This window comes from Schistocerca nitens, chromosome 7 (assembly GCF_023898315.1).
Source record: "Schistocerca nitens isolate TAMUIC-IGC-003100 chromosome 7, iqSchNite1.1, whole genome shotgun sequence".
NCBI classification, from domain to species: Eukaryota; Metazoa; Arthropoda; class Insecta; order Orthoptera; family Acrididae; genus Schistocerca; species Schistocerca nitens.
Window position 1 is genome coordinate 220,739,575 of NC_064620.1, and position 12,581 is coordinate 220,752,155.

Below are 12,581 nucleotides of genomic sequence, written 5' to 3' on the forward strand. Positions count from 1 at the left end.
GTGATTCATGTGGAGAGGTTTCAGACGTGACTGTGGCCGCACGACGGCAATTAACAGACTCTGAACGCGGAGTGGTAGGAGAATGGGACATTCTATTTCGGAAAGTGTTAGGAAATTCAATATTCCGAGATCCACACTGTCAAGAGTGTGCTGAGAATACTAAATTTCTTTTTACGAAGCTGTTTCACAGGCGAAGACTGCACTGTAGTTCCTTCTCTAGATTGTCGCACAGATGACAAAATGGTAGATATCGAAATAGATGTCAGAGGGATAGAAGAACAATTAAAATCGTCAGAAGAGGAAAGGCCGCTGGTCCTGATGGGATACCAGTTCGATTTTACACAGAGTACGCGAAGGAACTTGCCCCCCTTCTTGCAGCGGTGTACCGTAGGTCTCTAAAAGAGCGTAGCGTTCCAGGGTATTGGAAAGGGGCACAGGTCATCCCCGTTTTCAAGAAGGGACGTCGAACAGATGTGCAGAACTATAGACCTATACCTCTAACGTCGATCAGTTGTAGAATTTTGGAACACGTATTATGTTCGAGTATAATGACTTTTCTGGAGACTAGAAATCTACTCTGTAGGAATCAGCATGGGTTTCGAAAAAGACGGTCGTGTGAAACCCATCTCGCGCTATTCGTCCACGAGACTCAGAGGGCTATAGACACGGGTTCCCAGGTAGATGCCGTGTTTCTTGACTTCCGCAAGGCGTTTGATACAGTTCCCCATAGTCGTTTAATGAACAAAGTAAGAGCATATGGACTATCAGACCAATTGTATGATTGGATTGAAGAGTTCCTAGATAACAGAATGTAGCATGTCATTCTCAATGGAGAGAAGTCTTCCGAAGTAAGAGTGATTTCAGGTGTGCCGCAGGGGAGTGTCGTAGGACCATATATATTCACAATATATATAAATGACCTTGTGGATAACATTGGAAGTTCACTGAGGATTTTTGCGGATGATGCTGTGGTATATCGAGAGGTTGTAACAATGGAGAATTGTACTGAAATGCAGGAGGATCTGCAACGAATTGACGCATGGTGCAGGGAATGGCAATTGAATCTCGATGTAGACATGTCCAATGGTCTGCGAATATGTAGAAAGAAAGTTCCTTTATCATTTAGCTACAATATAGCAGGTCAGCAACTGTAAGCAGTTAATTCCATAAATTATCTGGGAGTAGGCATTAGAAGTGATTTAAAATGGAATGACCATATAAAATTAATCGTCGGTAAAGCAGATACCAGACTGAGATTGATTGAAGAATCCTATTTTACAAAGAAAAAAAAATTCACCTGTAAGTCGGTGACGTAGGCAATGAAACATCTTTTTATACATCAATAGACACAAACCACCCAAAAAAATTATTAAATATATTCTGAAATGTGCACGTTGTATCAGGTGATATTGAAAGGGCTTTACAGTTTCTGTTACATATATAATTTTATTGAGATGTCTTAGAAACCTGCATAAGATGCCATCTTCTAGTAAAGTTTCATTTACTTATTGTTGTAGTACCAAACTCCGCCACTAGGAACGACAGAAAGTTGCAAATCAAAATGGCAGACTTCGCAGGAACTCAACGTGCTCATAAACATATTCAACAACAAGGGTTCAACGGAAATTTCTTACTGAGTACCGTAAGGATCGTCCTAGCAGGCTTAAAAAGCTTCTGAGGCTTTCGTCGAACGAATGAGAGAGAGAGTGCTGTTCACAGTCCCAGGAAATCAACGGATCATGTGTCGCGAGAGCTTGGAGTTCGTCAGTCAACTGTCTGGACAGTGTTACACAAAACACTGCACCTGAAGCCATACAGACTCCATTGTTACACGTCCTCCCAGACACAGATAAGGAAGCACGTAAAACATTTTATGTAGAAATGTTATGTCAAATTGAGAAAAATGAAAGATTCACATCGTTTTTAGCAGTGAATCAACAATGCATATCAGTTAATATGAAAGTTAACGTACAGGATGAAACGTACTGCAGTTTGCTACAAAATGATTCCTCTACTACCTGTACAAGCCTTCTAAATAAAATCCTGTACGTAAGTAAAGTTGTAAAACCTTTTCACAATCACCCTATATAATATATCGCTACTACAATAGCGCGTTGTATAGGTGTATGCACCTGCCCACAAAACTCCGAATGCACCGTTCGACAGTGACACTGTGCGTGCTGAGTTGATAGGTGTGGGATGAGGGGGGCAGAGGAGCCCTGTTTACCTGAACAGGTAGACACGTGAGGGCAGCTGACTTTATTGCACATACAACAGCTTACTTACCCATCATCAGTCATCATAACTACTGATACGCGAGCACAAGTGTAGAATAAATAAATAAATAAATAAATAATCCAGCAGCTTGATGAATGTTGAGGATGAACTTAGAGCATTGGGCTAGTTTCAAGATAAATGTGTTGTTTCATTTAATGGACATAAATGCTAGTCACATAATAAAAATTTAAAAAGCTTCACAAACGAAGTGGCAACATGTGATGCTGCTCACAATTGGGATCCGCCCATTTGAAGTGTTGCATATGCTGCTATAGTGGAGTAGTATTTGTTTCACCTATGTATTATCAGTTCTTAACGATTGAAATAGTTTTTGGTGCTCTGTATTCTCTTACTGATATTGTCAACTAATTGCATTTGAGGAGATGTCATTGGTTCAAGTGAAGTTCTTCAATGCAGCTGTAAGTATCGAACATGTTTCGTGTATGTGATAATGTTCTTATTTCTTATGTCCTCATTTTATTTTCAGGTTCTTCCTTAATGGACGACAACAGATACGAAGCGGCGGTGAAGGAAATTACTAATGCTGTAATCTTATCTCAACAGAAATACATGAACTGAGCGCCATCATCTGGCAAAGAGTTTAATTTTTCCTTATATCTTCCAGGTAGTATGAATATAAGATTTTTGGGGCATTTGTCACACAGAACACGCTGGGGAATTTTGAGAGTGTAAGCACACCGGAAAAAAAATTATCTTCCACGGGAGACATCACTCTAATACAGTGTAAGGTATGCCATATCCAGCCGAAGGTGATCAGCACTCTTAATTGCATTTAGATGTTATTCACCAGGAAAATTACATGACTCAGCTGGGGAAGTGGCATTTTTATACTTCAGTTCCACAGTCTGCACTGTCATACGAAATCCCACTGAAAATTTATTTTATGACCTTGTAAGTTAATCGAATGCAAAACGGAATTAATGAGGAGCTTTCAACACGACGATTCAGCGAGAATGTCTCGTTACATGTTCGCCTCACGTTTCGTAAACAGAGCTCTGTTTCTATGAGAGATTTCACGAACAAAATAGGAGCACGGTAGACTATAAGTGAAGTTGAGAACAAAAGTGACAAACATTCCATAAAATGAACATTTAATAACAGAAAAAGCTCTTCATCCTCATGTCGTACATCGTGTATTACTCACATGGTAACACACGGTGCATAGGGGATGGCTACTAGCAAATTTAACACCAGCACACGAACCTCGTGGAAATAAATAGGGAATGTGATTACTTTAGGGCGTGAAATAACTCTGAGTCTCACAACACACAATCATTCATGTGACAGAAAACCATATGCAGAAACATATAGTGCATTCATATTAGCAAGCACTACTATTACAGAACGGTTTTGAAGAACAGAAATCTAAGCCCACTATCAATAATTCAAATAAATCCCAACCTATCGAAACATCGCTCAGTGTATGAGTATTCATTCTGTTCAGAGAGTTGAATTGGATATGATGTGTGGCTATTGACGGTGGATGCCAGTTTTTACTCACCCTTTCAAAATATATTAAAATTGATAATGTTTGACACACTCCAGTTTGGATACACATGTAGGCATTGTTTCTGCTCAATGACGTAAGAATTATTCCATTAGTCCGTCTCCTAGCTGAAAAAAAGTCTACTCAGAATGCACGTGGTGGTTGGCACTGCACAGATGAACGGTTTCAAACTGAACAATCATAAATGTCCAGAAACACAATTAGAATGATCAAAATAGAAAACAGAAATTGCAGATAATTCGCTAAAGCCGCTCAGTAAACTGAATGGCTTGAAGACTTTGCACAGTGTTAACTTTGTACAAAGAGTTGTTATCATATTTCACAAAAATAAAAAAAAAAAAGACCCAAGGGAAATCTGTCCAAATATTGCCTATTTTACCACGTGCAATGCAAGTACGTTTTAATCAACTATTAACCACAGAAGCAAGTCCTGAATTCAACTATGGATGGTGATGAAGGCACTGGTTCAGCATCAAACCTAATACTATTTATGAAATCACGTTAGTCCGCCGATAAACTGAGACAGTTTTTACACTAAAATTAATATCGACATCAATAAGTGTGTCAAAATGGCATTCTACAAAACTTTATGGAACTAGAAGTGCACCAGCATCTTTCACTGAAATTAATAGAACTCTAAAACTTCCAAAAAACAAAAGATCATGTGGTGTTGGTGGAATTTCAAATGGAATTATCAAAAGTTGTTCCAACTTCATAAGTAATGTCTGTAGGGACGTATGTAATATATCACAGGGAATATTTCCAAACATGTTAAAATAAATATTTATTAAACATCTTCTGTGGATATGTGACAAGAAAGATTTAATCAATTATTGTCCGATATCCTTACTGACATATTTATCCAAAATATTTGAAAACATAGTATACTCAAGGGTACTCTCACATTTAAATAGAAACGATTTTCTTAACAAATCACATTCGTGAATGGTAGTTCGACTGAGAATGCTATTTACACATTCACTCAACAAATAGTACAACACTCAAATAATAAATTATGGCAGATTGGTATTTTTGTGAGCTCTCCAAGGTGTTTGATTGCGTACATCATGTTACACTGTTAGAAAAACTAAAGTTTTATGAAACTGACGGTTTTACACGAAGCTGGTTTGAAGCGTACTTAATAAACAGAATGCAAAGCGTTTTGCTGAATAATTCAAGCTACGTCAGAAGAGTAGAAAACTTTGGTATCTGTGAAAAAATATTACAAATTGAGTTCTACAGGTTTCAACTTTGGATCCACTCCTATTCAATTTAATGTTCACGCTAGCAAAACTGCTACATTTTGCTGACGATACTATTGTTATGATAAATCATATCAGAGAGATTGCTATAGAAGAGATTGTTAATGATGTTTCATAAATAATTATGAAGTCGTTTTCAGAAAATGGACTCTCCCAAAAAATTGAAAAAAAAATGATACATTCAGATCTGTACAAGAAATAGTTATACCAACAACTGATATAGCTCGTGAGCAGGAGTCAGTGAAAAGAGTAGAATGCTCCATATTTTTGGGTGTACATATTGATGAAATGAGGGAGAAGCATATTATTGAGATTCTCAAACAATTAAGTTCAGTTACTTTTACTCTTCGTATAATTGCTTGTCTTTGGATCAAAAGAATTAACTTCTTGAGATGCTTTGCAAATTTCTATTCGATAATGTGCTATGGAATAATTTTCGTGTATAATTCACCACTTATAAAGAAAATACTGATTGCACCAAACCGAGCACTAAAAATAATACGTGGCCTTCACCCACAGACGAGCTACGCATTTTAACTGTGGCGTCACAATACAAACACGTGCCAATGAAATTTGTCTTAAATCACCCATCACAATTTGAGAATATCAGTGATGTCCACATCTGCAAAACTAGAGGGAAACATGGCCTTTATTAGCGATTATAAAGGTTGTCAGTGGCTCAGAAAGGAGTTCAATATACTCCAACAAAATTTTTTTATCGTTTTCCCAGTAACATAAAATGTCTGACAGATAACCACAAATCAATAATCCTGGGCAATTCCTTCTGTTCTATATACGAATTTCTAATTGAAAACTGGTAGCTTGTATAAGAAAGAAAACCCTTGTTTTTAAGTGTAGTTGTATGAGTAAGACTAAATGAGTAATTTGATCAGTTAATGTTAACTATAGCTTTGCAGACATATCCTAACACGTTCCACATCATTTCGATAAAAGAATTGTTAAAATGATCTATGATACATGTAACTAATTATCTCAAATGACAACCTAATTTCCTAAAGCACAGATTTAACATAAACATACATGTATAAAGAGCAGAAGGTCACATGGAAGCATGAACCATAATGAGCGGTTTATTGCACTCTTTTTTTTACTACAACATTTTTCACACGAGCAATTCACTGTGTCCAAAAAGAGGGATGGGGGACCGTGAGGGCTCGATGAAGGGTTTTGTAGAGATGGACGTCTGTTCTAAGGGCAACTTGGATGGTAGGCATGCGGGAAGAAAAAAACGTGTAGCTCATGCAACTCTCTTGGATTCTTAGGTACCAGTCCCATGAAAAGTCATTCCCAGGCACAGATAATTGGGGTGCCTCTCGATACGTCATCGTCCCCACTTCCTCCCTGCTTCTGATTGACTCCACCTCATGTAATCACGATCCAATTAAAATTTACTAACCCATCTTCCCTAGGAAGAAGTGCTCTCAGTAGGTACACACGAGTACCACTCGCTAGACTGCTGATGCTTACGTCCAACAGCTTTCATATTCCAGCTATTTAATTTCTTGAGCCAATTATGTGTCCTCTCCTCTCCAGGTTTGACAAATTTAATTCATTGTTAGCGAAGGCAATGGATGTTCATAACATGCTAATTAGTAATAGTCTCACAAATGTAACCACAAACGCATACCACACGTAGGTAAAAACATTGTTGCGAAAGTCGTAAACTTTCAAGTAATGTTCATGACTTGCTGATGAGTAATAACCTCACAAATGGATATGAAAAGGCGTGCCACACGTAGGCAAACCTGGTAGATCCAAAGGTGGACTTAACCTCATTAAGGTACAAAAAAAAAGTGTCACCCTGCTCCTAAATCGTATCAGGAAGGAGTTTCGTACCCAGAGGACCGGTATCATCACACACCTCATTCAGCGGTGGAAGCCTCATAGCCTTGATCCACCCGTTAATATCACCGGCATTCCACTTTCTTACCGACATGTGCGACTGTACTACATGGAAATGAGCTACATTCGACACAACATCGTCGATAACGGAAACTTTATGACCTTCTCATGACAACAAACCACAGGAATCGTCTCGAAGAAAAACATCCACATACACATTGGAATATAGTATGGCGGAATGTGCACAGCGACATGTTACCATCACGCGTCATAGCCGACTGGTATCTAACAGTCAACGATAAAGTAGCAACAAATGAAAAGCTACAGAAGTAGGCCATCATCCAACGCCCAACTGTGACGCATGCGGAAGAGTCGATACGCTTATTTATAGGTTCACGTGCGGACATGCAGAAGAAATAACAACATTTCTTCGTCAACGATTGTCGGTGATAGACCGTACGACGCCCAGTGGTGTAGACCTTTTAGAGATCATTCAACCACAAAAACTGAGATATCCACGAGCAAAAAACAACGCTGCAACGTGGATCATGGGCCACACAGCATCGTTTATTATGCAGAATAAGCTTGCTACTTTCCTAGACTATTATTCTTACATAGAAATTGAACACTTTAAAATGAGCCACCATTGTGACTACAGGAGGATATTTGCAAATATGTTGAAAATCATAATTAACGGTTAAATACTTCCAATACCATATTTCGGATAACAGTGGTTGCTAGTGATCTGTATGTATGAATCCTAATTGCTTCCTGGGACTTTAGTTCTTGTCGGAATTTTAAGATAATATCCAGACGCTCACCAATGCAGAAGGCATTTTTTTCTTTCCCACTTTCGTTTTAACATTTTCCTTCTCTCGCAGAGCAGTGGAGCAACTTTCCTTCAACAATGAAGTAATAGTCTTTTGTGCACCATAAAATTTTGTGTTCACTACCTGACAAAAAAAAAAGCACTCAAGAAGACATTTCCTTTCTTATATTGCGCAACAGCAGCCTCGAAATGATATATACTTTGTTAATTCTACTCTCCTTACAAATTGGAACAAATGTTTATTTTCCCTTCCTTATAAAAAATAAAATAAAATAAAATAAAAATTTAAGTAAAAAACATAAAACAGTAGCGTAACGGTAAGCGTCGTGCACTGTAGATAAGACGTCGCAAGTTCTGTTACATTCGCTGCTACATTTTTAAAACGCAATTCTGCTGTCTGATGAAGTTATCAATCTAATGGGAAAAAAAGGTAGCTGAGTGGTCAGCGCGACGGAATGTCGTACCTAACGGTCCGGGTTCGATTCCCGGCTGGGTCGGAGATTTTCTCCGCTCAGGGACTGGGTGTTGTGTTGTCCTTATCGTCATCATTTCATCCCCATCGACATGCAAGTCGGCGCAGTGGTGTCAACTCGGAAGACTTGCACCAGGCGAACGGTCTCCCGACGGCAGGCTCTAGCGACACGGCGTTTCCATTTACGTAGGCAAAAACATCATTGTTACTGAAGCCAAAGACGATAACGCTCCTGTTTATTAAAAGACTGACTGGAAAGTGTTGTGTCAGCTGCCTCGTTTTACCCTCCGTAGCACCGTTAAAAATTTTCCCAAAAATTTTGGCATGCAAACATATTCACACTCTTCGACATGCAACTCACCTCTGAGTCCTGTAACTGCAACTTGCTCATAGCCACTACTCCATCACTGTAAGTCACTCATACCCATCACTCTCCCCTTGTCCACCCTGTCATTCATTCAGCCCAACTCACTGTCATTCTCTCTTTGTGTCCCTATCTCACAGCCACACTCTCCTTTGCTGTGTTCTACTAATATTGTCTTCTCTCATTGCCACGGTGTCCCTCTTTCGCTCTCTTACTGCTTCTATCTCATTCATACTTTCCCACTCCTGCTGTCCCTTCTCACTGTCACTAACTCTCTCTTCTTCATTTTCATTGACCCTGTCTCTCATTATCAGTGGCTCTCACCCACTTCCACTTTCTCCTTTATTTTTCTCCCACGTGTTTCTTCGCCTTCACGCTTTTCCTAGGACTGATCTGACACTGTTAACTATGTTCCTCTTTCTCCCACACTGGCATTGTCTCCTTCGCTCTTTCTATTCCAAACCACTGTGTACGGTTTTCCAGTATTTATTACTTTCCCATCTCTTTCCCACTGTCACCGTGTCCTTCTCTCTCAGCGTAAAAAAACGCGAATATGTTCGTAAGCCAAAATTTTTACGAAAAATTTTAAAGGTGCCGAGGAAGATAGAAGGAGGCAACTGGTACCCCACTTTTCAGCCAGAGTCTTTTAATAAACAGGAGCGTATTAGCCTTTTCTTTGTGCTCCAATAGGAACGTTTTTCCTCTGGTTCCCTTCTTTTCCCGTGCAGCAGTGAAAACCGTTCCATGTCCAATTTTTGTATCTCTCTCTTGTTCCGGTCGGCCGCTATGACCGAGCGGTTCAAGGCGCTTCCCTCCGGAACCACGCTGCTGCTACGGTCGCAGGTTCGAATCCTGCCTTGGGCATGGATGTGTGTGATGTCCTTAGGTTAGTTAGGTTTAAGTAGTTCCAAGTCTAGGGGACTGATGACCTCAGATGTTAAGTCCCATAGTGCTCAGAGCCATTTGAACCAAGTGACACCATCGCCATCTAGTGACAAAAGTGATCGATTATCGTAAATACATAATGATTCTATGGTGTTATTTGTTCAAAAGGACATAAGATAAAGATCATCTCAAAGCATTTTCTGGTTTCCAGTAATTTTTGCAGTGGAGTACACTGATTTGATTCAAGCTATTATGCACACATGGCACACAGTTCCTCTTATAATCTTGTTTGTGTGTCCAGCAGCAACACTGTTCACCTGCATGTCAGTCTGTTGTTCTATGGCACCATGTCTTGCTAGTATATGGTCATGCACTGTTTTAACACTTTATTTCACAATGTAGCAGGTATCACAATATGATGTCCGAGAGTTGTTTATCTAACCACGCTTCATGCTCAGTGAACTGTGGTTCCGTTCTAAATAGCTGATATTCCGCATCAGCGGCTTCTGCCTTCGGCCATTCCACTTTACATAATGCATACATTTCCCGACTCAGACCAGGTAGCTTTCCAGACCAATAGAGAACCTCAAGTGCAACACACAGTTTTTATACCCAACGTGTTAACTGGCTGGATGGAGCTTTCAATCCTGATAGACACTTCTGATAAGAGATTTTCAGTAATTTTATAAGTAATTATTCTGACTCATGTAGTAGTCTGGTGGGAAAATTACGTGCTGTAGTAGCACATAAATGAATAAGGGCGACGAATTTCGCTTGAGTGGAAAGAGGAATAATATCATCTTCTCGAGAATTACAACTATTCCTAGGTGGGATCATTTTTTACATTCCGTTTTGTTGATGTTGTTGTGGTTTGTCTATCTGAGGTATTCCTTTTGGGCTTGATGCTGCGCTGAGTTTTGTCGAGCTGCGCCTGGGGTTAGCCAAAAGTGCAGTGAAGAGACCAGCCCAAGGAATATCAATGACCTGAATGCCGACGGACAAGAATATCAAAGGCATTAAGATATCTTTGTATTCACGTTAAGAGCTTGTATGAAACCGCTATGAGAGTGTGACTTATAAAGACTGAAGATGAAATGGTGTTTTATCCACCAATAGTTTACTTGCTCCATCAGAAGAGTTACAACTGTGAAGAGTAACTGAGGAGTATCTGTCGGAAAACAATTTGATCCGCCCACATGTTGCAAAGTTTGTTTCTGGTACGCTCCAGAAGTTTTGCTGGGAAACCCTTACACATCCTCCCTATGGTCCGACCTCCACCCAAGCGATTTCCATGTATTTGCAGCCCTGAAGAAAGACATTCTTGAGCGACGGTTTGCTTCTCATGAAGAGGTGTACACCTGGGCAAAATCGTGGCTCCACAGGCAATGTCAAACATTGTTCCACGAAGGCACTGACCATCTTGCCTCACGGTGGGATAAACGTATTTTCACTATTTTTTTGGTGTCTGTAGCTCTAACCATTACTTAATTTTAGTTACTGCTAATACTTTTTTCATTTTCTCAGTTTATTCTCTTCCGTTCTGAATTAGTTCTATTGCAATTATTAGTCTCTCCTTTAGTTCATTAATCACCCATCTCTTCGGTTTAAATTGTTCATAACAAAAATCACTATCAGTATCACTTTAGCAAATTTCAATCTAATTGTAGCTTCCTACGATAATCACTACCAGCATCACTTTAGTAAATTTCAATTTAATTCTAGCTTCCTACGATAATCTATTAATTATTAAGCTTACTTCTCTCTGCTGGCAGCATCGGCCTCTTAAATCACTCCCTTTTCCCTTATTTCCACCCTAAGCTGTTTCAAATACGCTAATTACATTTCCCCTCATACGACAGAGGATACACAGTGACACACAGCCGTCACTGTTTTGGTCATATTCTCCTTGCACCGAATACCACTAATCCATTTTCTATACTCCCGCAACCTCAGGAAATCTCTAGCAGTCGCCTTTCTTTCGGCACTCGCGGTGTCACACACAGGGCGCGCAAAATCTCGGACACCCCTGTGTTATGTCACTTGGCGGAAGCAGCGGCCAGTGCCCCTCGCGGCAGGTAGTGCCTAACAAAGGGACAAACCAGTCTGCCACCCTACTTCAGGCTGCTCAGCGGAACGCGTCAGAGCTTTTAGCAGCTCACTGCAACATCCAGTCTTTACCTGCACATTACGAAGAACTTAGCCTCCTCTTCAACCAACTAAACTACCACGTAATCCTCTTATCCGAAACGTGGTTGAAACCACACATATCCTCTGCATCTATTCATCTCCCAGGGTACACATTTCTTAGGGCAGACAGATCAAAAAAGCGAGGTGGCGGCGTCGGCGCGTATATACGAACAGATCTCAAAGTGAAAGTCTTATGTACGTCAAATCCTGCTGAAGAAAAAGAGGCTGAATTCATGTTCATTGAAATAAATATACAAAGTCGGAAATTCTTGACTGGCGTCGTGTACAAGCCGCCAAAAATTAGCTCAATGAGTTCCTTCCAGTCGGAATTACATTCACTTCAGTGTCAATACGAACATGTCATCGTAATGGGTGACTTGAACATAGACCTGCTAAGAGACACTCCCCCCGCAATAAACCTAAGAAGACTGTTTAGTTGCAATAGCATGAACATTCTTCCATTACAACCTACACACCATACGGCGCACAGTCATACTCTTATAGACGTAATCGCAACGAAACAGACTGACAAAGTAAGAGATGTTGGTCAAACATCGGCCCCTGGCCTCTCAGCACATGATGTAATATTCCTGGCCTACTCTGTGCAGCCACCAAGGATCAAATCGCGTTACATAACTTGTAGGAACATGAAACGTATTGACCTTGACGCTCTAACAGCCGATTGCTCAGAAATCTCATGGCATCAAATAACCAGAAAACCCACAATCGACGGCAAAATTAATGAACTTGGTGATAAACTCACTGCCCTCTATGACAAACATGCACCTGTGCGCACAATCCGTGTAAGAAAATCTCCTGCTCCATGGCTGACAGCTGAATTACGTCAAATGATGACTAATAGGGATGCTGCCCACAGGCGTTTCAAGGCAGATCCGAAACCCGAGCGTTTCGAA

The 12,581-nt window shown here is 40.1% G+C and overlaps 1 protein-coding gene across 1 annotated transcript in view; it reads left to right on the plus strand.

The window, feature by feature from the left end:
• Nucleotides 1-12,581, plus strand: part of LOC126195541 (uncharacterized) — a 262,261-nt gene that overhangs the window by 132,014 nt on the left and 117,666 nt on the right. The window lies entirely within an intron of this gene.